This window comes from Phaenicophaeus curvirostris, unplaced genomic scaffold (genome assembly GCF_032191515.1).
Source record: "Phaenicophaeus curvirostris isolate KB17595 unplaced genomic scaffold, BPBGC_Pcur_1.0 scaffold_59, whole genome shotgun sequence".
In the NCBI taxonomy this organism is placed as follows: domain Eukaryota; kingdom Metazoa; phylum Chordata; class Aves; order Cuculiformes; family Cuculidae; genus Phaenicophaeus; species Phaenicophaeus curvirostris.
Window position 1 is genome coordinate 5,138 of NW_027206681.1, and position 11,301 is coordinate 16,438.

The following is an 11,301-nucleotide window of genomic DNA, read 5'->3' on the forward strand; positions in this document are numbered from 1 at the left end:
CCCCAGTTATGGGTCCCAGCCCCACAGATCCCTCCCAGCCCCAGTTATGGGTCCCAGCCCCACAGATCCCTCCCAGCCCCAGTTATGGGTCCCAGCCCCACAGATCCCTCCAGCCCCAGTTATGGGTCCCAGCCCCACAGATCCCTCCCAGCCCCAGTTATGGGTCCCAGCCCCACAGATCCCTCCAGCCCCAGTTATGGGTCCCAGCCCCACAGATCCAGCCCCAGTTATGGGTCCCAGCCCCACAGATCCAGCCCCAGTTATGGGTCCCAGCCCCATAGATCGGTCCCAGCCCCCCAGGTCCCTCCCCTCCCCCCGTATCGCGGCTCGTTCCGTTTCTCGTGTTTCTCCATCAATTATTGATCTCGAGGTTATCGATTTCGAGGTTATTGATCCGCGCGGCACTCGCGGCGCCGTGGGGCAGCCGGGCCAGGTGGGCTGTGGGGCTGGGCGTGTGGGGCGACGTGGGGCACAGGGAATGCCATGTGGGGCACAGCGAGTGGGATGGGGGGCGATGGGGGGCAGGGGATGTGGGGCTGGGGGTGTGGGGCAGGGGATTTGGGGTGCTGTGGGGCAGCAGGGGTGGGATGTGGGGCACTGGGAGTGAGATGTGGGGCGATGGGGGGCAGGGGGTGGGATGTGGGGCAGGGGGATGTGGGGCTGGGGGGCCTTGTGGGGCAGGAGGTGAGATGTGGGGCAGGGGGATGTGGGGCGCCGTGGGGCTCTATGGGGCACAGGGGGTGGGACGTGGGGCGAGGGGGATGGGATGTGGGGCGCCGTGGGGCCCACGGGGAGGGGTGGGGGGGGTGGGGCACGAGGGATGGGATGTGGGGTACGTGGGGGTGGGGGGTGGGGCGCTATGGGGCACGGCGGGGGGGGATGTGGGGCACAGCCTGTGGGACACAACGCTGCCCCATAGCTCCCCATCGCGCCCCATAGCGCCCCATAGCTCCCCATAGCACCCCATAGCGCCCCATAGCGCCCCATAGCTCCCCATAGCTCCCCATAGCGCCCCATAGCTCCCCATAGCTCCCCATAGCTCCCCATCCTGCCCCATAGCTCCCCATAGCGCCCCATAGCGCCCCATAGCTCCCCATCCTGCCCCATAGCGCCCCATAGCTCCCCATAGCTCCCCATAGCTCCCCATCCTGCCCCATAGCTCCCCATCCTGCCCCATAGCGCCCTATAGCGCCCCATAGGTCCTCAATAGGGGTTTATAGGGCCCTGTAGCTCCATATATGAGACCATAGTGCCCTATAGTGCCCAGTAGCACCCTATAGCTCCCCATAGCGACCCCTAGCGCCCCGTTCTCCCCCCTCGTGGTCCCTATATGACCCCGTAGCGCCCCGTTCTCCCCCCTCGTGGTCCCTATATGACCCCGTAGCGCCCCGTTCTCCCCCATCCTGGTCCCTATATGACCCCGTAGCGCCCCGTTCTCCCCCATCCTGGTCCCTATATGACCCCGTAGCGCCCCGTTCTCCCCCATCCTGGTCCCTATATGACCCCGTAGCGCCCCGTTCTCCCCCATCCTGGTCCCTATATGACCCCGTAGCGCCCCGTTCTCCCCCATCCTGGTCCCTATATGACCCCGTAGCGCCCCGTTCTCCCCCATCCTGGTCCCTATATGACCCCGTAGCGCCCCGTTCTCCCCCATCCTGGTCCCTATATGACCCCGTAGCGCCCCGTTCTCCCCCATCGTGGTCCCTATATGACCCCGTAACGCCCCGTTCTCCCCCATCCTGGTCCCTATATGACCCCGTAGCGCCCCGTTCTCCCCCATCCTGGTCCCTATATGACCCCGTAGCGCCCCGTTCTCCCCCATCCTGGTCCCTATATGACCCCGTAGCGCCCCGTTCTCCCCCATCCTGGTCCCTATATGACCCCGTAGCGCCCCGTTCTCCCCCCTCGTGGTCCCTATATGACCCCGTAGCGCCCCGTTCTCCCCCCTCGTGGTCCCTATATGACCCCGTAGCGCCCCGTTCTCCCCCCTCGTGGTCCCTATATGACCCCGTAGCGCCCCGTTCTCCCCCCTCGTGGTCCCTATATGACCCCGTAGCGCCCCGTTCTCCCCCCTCGTGGTCCCTATATGACCCCGTAGCGCCCCGTTCTCCCCCATCCTGGTCCCTATATGACCCCGTAGCGCCCCGTTCTCCCCCATCGTGGTCCCTATATGATCCCGTAGCGCCCCGTTCTCCCCCATCCTGGTCCCTATATGACCCCGTAGCGCCCCGTTCTCCCCCATCCTGGTCCCTATATGACCCCGTAGCGCCCCGTTCTCCCCCATCGTGGTCCCTATATGACCCCGTAGCGCCCCGTTCTCCCCCCTCGTGGTCCCTATATGACCCCGTAGCGCCCCGTTCTCCCCCATCCTGGTCCCTATATGACCCCCTAGCGCCCCGTTCTCCCCCATCCTGGTCCCTATATGACCCCTAGCGCCCCGTTCTCCCCCATCCTGGTCCCTATATGACCCCGTAGCGCCCCGTTCTCCCCCCTCGTGGTCCCTATATGACCCCGTAGCGCCCCGTTCTCCCCCCTCGTGGTCCCTATATGACCCCGTAGCGCCCCGTTCTCCCCCATCGTGGTCCCTATATGACCCCGTAGCGCCCCGTTCTCCCCCATCCTGGTCCCTATATGACCCCGTAGCGCCCCGTTCTCCCCCCTCGTGGTCCATATATGACCCCGTAGCGCCCCGTTCTCCCCCCTCGTGGTCCCTATATGACCCCGTAGCGCCCCGTTCTCCCCCATCCTGGTCCCTATATGACCCCGTAGCGCCCCGTTCTCCCCCATCCTGGTCCCTATATGACCCCGTAGCGCCCCGTTCTCCCCCCTCGTGGTCCCTATATGACCCCGTAGCGCCCCGTTCTCCCCCCTCGTGGTCCCTATATGACCCCGTAGCGCCCCGTTCTCCCCCCTCGTGGTCCCTATATGACCCCGTAGCGCCCCGTTCTCCCCCCTCGTGGTCCCTATATGACCCCTAGCGCCCCGTTCTCCCCCCTCGTGGTCCCTATATGACCCCGTAGCGCCCCGTTCTCCCCCATCCTGGTCCCTATATGACCCCGTAGCGCCCCGTTCTCCCCCATCGTGGTCCCTATATGACCCCGTAGCGCCCCGTTCTCCCCCCTCGTGGTCCCTATATGACCCCGTAGCGCCCCGTTCTCCCCCCTCGTGGTCCCTATATGACCCCGTAGCGCCCCGTTCTCCCCCCTCGTGGTCCCTATATGACCCCGTAGCGCCCCGTTCTCCCCCCTCGTGGTCCCTATATGACCCCGTAGCGCCCCGTTCTCACCCCTCGTGGTCCCTATATGACCCCGTAGCGCCCCGTTCTCACCCCTCGTGGTCCCTATATGACCCCGTAGCGCCCCGTTCTCACCCCTCGTGGACCCTATATAACCCCGTAGCGCCCCGTTCTCCCCCCTCGTGGTCCCTATATGACCCCGTAGCGCCCCGTTCTCCCCCCTCGTGGTCCCTATATGCCCCCGTAGCGCCCCGTTCTCCCCCATCCTGGTCCCTATATGACCCCGTAGCGCCCCGTTCTCCCCCATCCTGGTCCCTATATGACCCCGTAGCGCCCCGTTCTCCCCCATCCTGGTCCCTATATGACCCCGTAGCGCCCCATTCTCCCCCATCGTGGTCCCTATATGACCCCGTAGCGCCCCGTTCTCCCCCATCCTGGTCCCTATATGACCCCGTAGCGCCCCGTTCTCCCCCATCGTGGTCCCTATATGACCCCGTAGCGCCCCGTTCTCCCCCATCCTGGTCCCTATATGACCCCGTAGCGCCCCGTTCTCCCCCCTCGTGGTCCATATATGACCCCGTAGCGCCCCGTTCTCCCCCCTCGTGGTCCCTATATGACCCCGTAGCGCCCCGTTCTCCCCCATCCTGGTCCCTATATGACCCCGTAGCGCCCCGTTCTCCCCCATCCTGGTCCCTATATGACCCCGTAGCGCCCCGTTCTCCCCCATCCTGGTCCCTATATGACCACGTAGCGCCCCGTTCTCCCCCATCCTGGTCCCTATATGACCCCGTAGCGCCCCGTTCTCCCCCATCGTGGTCCCTATATGACCCCGTAGCGCCCCGTTCTCCCCCCTCGTGGTCCCTATATGACCCCGTAGCGCCCCGTTCTCCCCCCTCGTGGTCCCTATATGACCCCGTAGCGCCCCGTTCTCCCCCCTCGTGGTCCCTATATGACCCCGTAGCGCCCCGTTCTCCCCCCTCGTGGTCCCTATATGACCCCGTAGCGCCCCGTTCTCACCCCTCGTGGTCCCTATATGACCCCGTAGCGCCCCGTTCTCACCCCTCGTGGTCCCTATATGACCCCGTAGCGCCCCGTTCTCACCCCTCGTGGACCCTATATAACCCCGTAGCGCCCCGTTCTCCCCCCTCGTGGTCCCTATATGACCCCGTAGCGCCCCGTTCTCCCCCCTCGTGGTCCCTATATGCCCCCGTAGCGCCCCGTTCTCCCCCATCCTGGTCCCTATATGACCCCGTAGCGCCCCGTTCTCCCCCATCCTGGTCCCTATATGACCCCGTAGCGCCCCGTTCTCCCCCATCCTGGTCCCTATATGACCCCGTAGCGCCCCATTCTCCCCCATCGTGGTCCCTATATGACCCCGTAGCGCCCCGTTCTCCCCCATCGTGGTCCCTATATGACCCCGTAGCGCCCCGTTCTCCCCCATCGTGGTCCCTATATGACCCCGTAGCGCCCCGTTCTCCCCCATCCTGGTCCCTATATGACCCCGTAGCGCCCCGTTCTCCCCCCTCGTGGTCCATATATGACCCCGTAGCGCCCCGTTCTCCCCCCTCGTGGTCCCTATATGACCCCGTAGCGCCCCGTTCTCCCCCATCCTGGTCCCTATATGACCCCGTAGCGCCCCGTTCTCCCCCATCCTGGTCCCTATATGACCCCGTAGCGCCCCGTTCTCCCCCATCCTGGTCCCTATATGACCACGTAGCGCCCCGTTCTCCCCCATCCTGGTCCCTATATGACCCCGTAGCGCCCCGTTCTCCCCCCTCGTGGTCCCTATATGACCCTGTAGCGCCCCGTTCTCCCCCATCCTGGTCCCTATATGACCCCGTAGCGCCCCGTTCTCCCCCATCCTGGTCCCTATATGACCCCGTAGCGCCCCGTTCTCCCCCCTCGTGGTCCCTATATGACCCCGTAGCGCCCCGTTCTCCCCCATCGTGGTCCCTATATGACCCCGTAGCGCCCCGTTCTCCCCCCTCGTGGTCCCTATATGACCCCGTAGCGCCCCGTTCTCCCCCATCCTGGTCCCTATATGACCCCGTAGCGCCCCGTTCTCCCCCCTCGTGGTCCCTATATGACCCCGTAGCGCCCCGTTCTCCCCCCTCGTGGTCCCTATATGACCCCGTAGCGCCCCGTTCTCCCCCCTCGTGGTCCCTATATGACCCCGTAGCGCCCCGTTCTCCCCCCTCGTGGTCCCTATATGACCCCGTAGCGCCCCGTTCTCCCCCCTCGTGGTCCCTATATGACCCCGTAGCGCCCCGTTCTCACCCCTCGTGGTCCCTATATGACCCCGTAACGCCCCGTTCTCCCCCATCCTGGTCCCTATATGACCCCGTAGCGCCCCGTTCTCCCCCATCGTGGTCCCTATATGACCCCGTAGCGCCCCGTTCTCCCCCATCCTGGTCCCTATATGACCCCGTAGCGCCCCGTTCTCCCCCATCCTGGTCCCTATATGACCCCGTAGCGCCCCGTTCTCCCCCATCCTGGTCCCTATATGACCCCGTAGCGCCCCGTTCTCACCCCTCGTGGTCCCTATATGACCCCGTAGCGCCCCGTTCTCCCCCCTCGTGGTCCCTATATGACCCCGTAGCGCCCCGTTCTCCCCCCTCGTGGTCCCTATATGACCCCGTAGCGCCCCGTTCTCCCCCCTCGTGGTCCCTATATGACCCCGTAGCGCCCCGTTCTCCCCCCTCGTGGTCCCTATATGACCCCGTAGCGCCCCGTTCTCCCCCCTCGTGGTCCCTATATGACCCCGTAGCGCCCCGTTCTCCCCCCTCGTGGTCCCTATATGACCCCGTAGCGCCCCGTTCTCCCCCATCCTGGTCCCTATATGACCCCGTAGCGCCCCGTTCTCCCCCCTCGTGGTCCCTATATGACCCCGTAGCGCCCCGTTCTCCCCCATCCTGGTCCTTATATGACCCCGTAGCGCCCCGTTCTCCCCCATCCTGGTCCCTATATGACCCCGTAGCGCCCCGTTCTCCCCCCTCGTGGTCCCTATATGACCCCGTAGCGCCCCGTTCTCCCCCCTCGTGGTCCCTATATGACCCCGTAGCGCCCCGTTCTCCCCCATCGTGGTCCCTATATGACCCCGTAGCGCCCCGTTCTCCCCCCTCGTGGTCCCTATATGACCCCGTAGCGCCCCGTTCTCCCCCATCCTGGTCCCTATATGACCCCGTAGCGCCCCGTTCTCCCCCATCCTGGTCCCTATATGACCCCGTAGCGCCCCGTTCTCCCCCCTCGTGGTCCCTATATGACCCCGTAGCGCCCCGTTCTCCCCCATCCTGGTCCCTATATGACCCCGTAGCGCCCCGTTCTCCCCCTTCGTGGTCCCTATATGACCCCGTAGCGCCCCGTTCTCCCCCATCCTGGTCCCTATATGACCCCGTAGCGCCCCGTTCTCACCCCTCGTGGTCCCTATATGACCCCGTAGCGCCCCGTTCTCCCCCCTCGTGGTCCCTATATGACCCCGTAGCGCCCCGTTCTCCCCCCTCGTGGTCCCTATATGACCCCGTAGCGCCCCGTTCTCCCCCATCCTGGTCCCTATATGACCCCGTAGCGCCCCGTTCTCCCCCCTCGTGGTCCCTATATGACCCCGTAGCGCCCCGTTCTCCCCCATCCTGGTCCCTATATGCCCCCGTAGCGCCCCGTTCTCCCCCATCCTGGTCCCTATATGCCCCCGTAGCGCCCCGTTCTCCCCCCTCGTGGTCCCTATATGACCCCGTAGCGCCCCGTTCTCCCCCCTCGTGGTCCCTATATGACCCCGTAGCGCCCCGTTCTCCCCCCTCGTGGTCCCTATATGACCCCGTAGCGCCCCGTTCTCCCCCCTCGTGGTCCCTATATGACCCCGTAGCGCCCCGTTCTCCCCCATCCTGGTCCCTATATGCCCCCGTAGCGCCCCGTTCTCCCCCATCCTGGTCCCTATATGACCCCGTAGCGCCCCGTTCTCCCCCATCGTGGTCCCTATATGACCCCGTAGCGCCCCGTTCTCCCCCATCGTGGTCCCTATATGACCCCGTAGCGCCCCGTTCTCCCCCCTCGTGGTCCCTATATGACCCCGTAGCGCCCCGTTCTCCCCCCTCGTGGTCCCTATATGACCCCGTAGCGCCCCGTTCTCCCCCATCCTGGTCCCTATATGACCCCGTAGCGCCCCGTTCTCCCCCATCCTGGTCCCTATATGACCCCGTAGCGCCCCGTTCTCCCCCATCCTGGTCCTTATATGACCCCGTAGCGCCCCGTTCTCCCCAATCCTGGTCCCTATATGACCCCGTAGCGCCCCGTTCTCCCCCATCGTGGTCCCTATATGACCCCGTAACGCCCCGTTCTGCCCCATCCTGGTCCCTATATGACCCCGTAGCGCCCCGTTCTCCCCCATCCTGGTCCCTATATGACCCCGTAGCGCCCCGTTCTCCCCCCTCGTGGTCCCTATATGACCCCGTAGCGCCCCGTTCTCCCCCATCCTGGTCCCTATATGACCCCGTAGCGCCCCGTTCTCCCCCCTCGTGGTCCCTATATGACCCCGTAGCGCCCCGTTCTCCCCCATCCTGGTCCCTATATGACCCCGTAGCGCCCCGTTCTCCCCCCTCGTGGTCCCTATATGACCCCGTAGCGCCCCGTTCTCCCCCCTCGTGGTCCCTATATGACCCCGTAGCGCCCCGTTCTCCCCCATCCTGGTCCCTATATGACCCCGTAGCGCCCCGTTCTCCCCCATCCTGGTCCCTATATGACCCCGTAGCGCCCCGTTCTCCCCCCTCGTGGTCCCTATATGACCCCGTAGCGCCCCGTTCTCCCCCCTCGTGGTCCCTATATGACCCCGTAGCGCCCCGTTCTCCCCCATCCTGGTCCCTATATGACCCCGTAGCGCCCCGTTCTCCCCCCTCGTGGTCCCTATATGACCCCGTAGCGCCCCGTTCTCCCCCGTCGTGGTCCCTATATGACCCCGTAGCGCCCCGTTCTCCCCCATCCTGGTCCCTATATGACCCCGTAACGCCCCGTTCTCCCCCATCCTGGTCCCTATATGACCCCGTAGCGCCCCGTTCTCCCCCATCCTGGTCCCTATATGACCCCGTAGCGCCCCGTTCTCCCCCATCCTGGTCCCTATATGACCCCGTAGCGCCCCGTTCTCCCCCCTCGTGGTCCCTATATGACCCCGTAACACCCCGTTCTGCCCCATCCTGGTCCCTATATGACCCCGTAGCGCCCCGTTCTCCCCCATCCTGGTCCCTATATGACCCCGTAGCGCCCCGTTCTCCCCCATCCTGGTCCCTATATGACCCCGTAGCGCCCCGTTCTCCCCCCTCGTGGTCCCTATATGACCCCGTAGCGCCCCGTTCTCCCCCCTCGTGGTCCCTATATGACCCCGTAGCGCCCCGTTCTCCCCCATCCTGGTCCCTATATGACCCCGTAGCGCCCCGTTCTCCCCCATCCTGGTCCCTATATGACCCCGTAGCGCCCCGTTCTCCCCCCTCGTGGTCCCTATATGACCCCGTAGCGCCCCGTTCTCCCCCATCCTGGTCCCTATATGACCCCGTAGCGCCCCGTTCTCCCCCATCCTGGTCCCTATATGACCCCGTAGCGCCCCGTTCTCCCCCCTCGTGGTCCCTATATGACCCCGTAGCGCCCCGTTCTCCCCCATCCTGGTCCCTATATGACCCCGTAGCGCCCCGTTCTCCCCCCTCGTGGTCCCTATATGACCCCGTAGCGCCCCGTTCTCCCCCATCCTGGTCCCTATATGACCCCGTAGCGCCCCGTTCTCCCCCTTCGTGGTCCCTATATGACCCCGTAGCGCCCCGTTCTCCCCCATCCTGGTCCCTATATGACCCCGTAGCGCCCCGTTCTCCCCCCTCATGGTCCCTATATGACCCCGTAGCGCCCCGTTCTCCCCCCTCATGGTCCCTATATGACCCCGTAGCGCCCCGTTCTCCCCCCTCATGGTCCCTATATGACCCCGTAGCGCCCCGTTCTCCCCCCTCGTGGTCCCTATATGACCCCGTAGCGCCCCGTTCTCCCCCATCCTGGTCCCTATATGACCCCGTAGCGCCCCGTTCTCACCCCTCGTGGTCCCTATATGACCCCGTAGCGCCCCGTTCTCCCCCCTCGTGGTCCCTATATGACCCCGTAGCGCCCCGTTCTCCCCCCTCGTGGTCCCTATATGACCCCGTAGCGCCCCGTTCTCCCCCATCCTGGTCCCTATATGACCCCGTAGCGCCCCGTTCTCCCCCCTCGTGGTCCCTATATGACCCCGTAGCGCCCCGTTCTCCCCCATCCTGGTCCCTATATGACCCCGTAGCGCCCCGTTCTCCCCCATCGTGGTCCCTATATGACCCCGTAGCGCCCCGTTCTCCCCCATCGTGGTCCCTATATGACCCCGTAGCGCCCCGTTCTCCCCCATCCTGGTCCCTATATGACCCCGTAGCGCCCCGTTCTCCCCCATCCTGGTCCCTATATGACCCCGTAGCGCCCCGTTCTCCCCCCTCGTGGTCCCTATATGACCCCGTAGCGCCCCGTTCTCCCCCATCCTGGTCCCTATATGACCCCGTAGCGCCCCGTTCTCCCCCATCCTGGTCCCTATATGCCCCCGTAGCGCCCCGTTCTCCCCCATCGTGGTCCCTATATGACCCCGTAGCGCCCCGTTCTCCCCCATCGTGGTCCCTATATGACCCCGTAACGCCCCGTTCTGCCCCATCCTGGTCCCTATATGACCCCGTAGCGCCCCGTTCTCCCCCCTCGTGGTCCCTATATGACCCCGTAGCGCCCCGTTCTCCCCCATCCTGGTCCTTATATGACCCCGTAGCGCCCCGTTCTCCCCCCTCGTGGTCCCTATATGACCCCGTAGCGCCCCGTTCTCCCCCATCCTGGTCCCTATATGACCCCGTAGCGCCCCGTTCTCCCCCCTCGTGGTCCCTATATGACCCCGTAGCGCCCCGTTCTCCCCCATCCTGGTCCCTATATGACCCCGTAGCGCCCCGTTCTCCCCCCTCGTGGTCCCTATATGACCCCGTAGCGCCCCGTTCTCCCCCCTCGTGGTCCCTATATGACCCCGTAGCGCCCCGTTCTCCCCCATCCTGGTCCCTATATGACCCCGTAGCGCCCCGTTCTCCCCCATCCTGGTCCCTATATGACCCCGTAGCGCCCCGTTCTCCCCCCTCGTGGTCCCTATATGACCCCGTAGCGCCCCGTTCTCCCCCCTCGTGGTCCCTATATGACCCCGTAGCGCCCCGTTCTCCCCCATCCTGGTCCCTATATGACCCCGTAGCGCCCCGTTCTCCCCCCTCGTGGTCCCTATATGACCCCGTAGCGCCCCGTTCTCCCCCCTCGTGGTCCCTATATGACCCCGTAGCGCCCCGTTCTCCCCCGTCGTGGTCCCTATATGACCCCGTAGCGCCCCGTTCTCCCCCATCCTGGTCCCTATATGACCCCGTAACGCCCCGTTCTCCCCCATCCTGGTCCCTATATGACCCCGTAGCGCCCCGTTCTCCCCCATCCTGGTCCCTATATGACCCCGTAGCGCCCCGTTCTCCCCCATCCTGGTCCCTATATGACCCCGTAGCGCCCCGTTCTCCCCCCTCGTGGTCCCTATATGACCCCGTAACACCCCGTTCTCCCCCATCCTGGTCCCTATATGACCCCGTAGCGCCCCGTTCTCCCCCATCGTGGTCCCTATATGACCCCGTAGCGCCCCGTTCTCCCCCATCCTGGTCCCTATATGACCCCGTAGCGCCCCGTTCTCCCCCATCCTGGTCCCTATATGACCCCGTAGCGCCCCGTTCTCCCCCCTCGTGGTCCCTATATGACCCCGTAGCGCCCCGTTCTCCCCCCTCGTGGTCCCTATATGACCCCGTAGCGCCCCGTTCTCCCCCATCCTGGTCCCTATATGACCCCGTAGCGCCCCGTTCTCCCCCATCGTGGTCCCTATATGACCCCGTAGCGCCCCGTTCTCCCCCCTCGTGGTCCCTATATGACCCCGTAGCGCCCCGTTCTCCCCCATCCTGGTCCCTATATGACCCCGTAACGCCCCGTTCTCCCCCATCCTGGTCCCTATATGACCCCGTAGCGCCCCG